Raw genomic sequence first — 301 nt, forward strand, 5'->3', positions numbered from 1 at the left:
AGTCTACACGTGACGCTGTTTTGAGCTAGTAAACGAAAAATCATATTAATGAATAACTAAAATATTGTTAAATAATATTGACAAAAGATTACTTTGAACTTGATTCGATTTATTCACACCGTATTGCCCACCTAAAAATGAAGTATGTGTGACGTCAATTAAACATTATAATTAGTGTGTTGCATAAAGATTCACATTCAGTAAACCGTGAAAGATCTTGTTTTCTTGCTGTCGAAAAAATAATGATGAAAGCTGAAAGGTTGAATCCCATAGTAGTTAGAGTGCCATTGAGTTTGAAGCC

Source organism: Corticium candelabrum, chromosome 2 (genome assembly GCF_963422355.1).
Source record: "Corticium candelabrum chromosome 2, ooCorCand1.1, whole genome shotgun sequence".
Taxonomy (NCBI): domain Eukaryota; kingdom Metazoa; phylum Porifera; class Homoscleromorpha; order Homosclerophorida; family Plakinidae; genus Corticium; species Corticium candelabrum.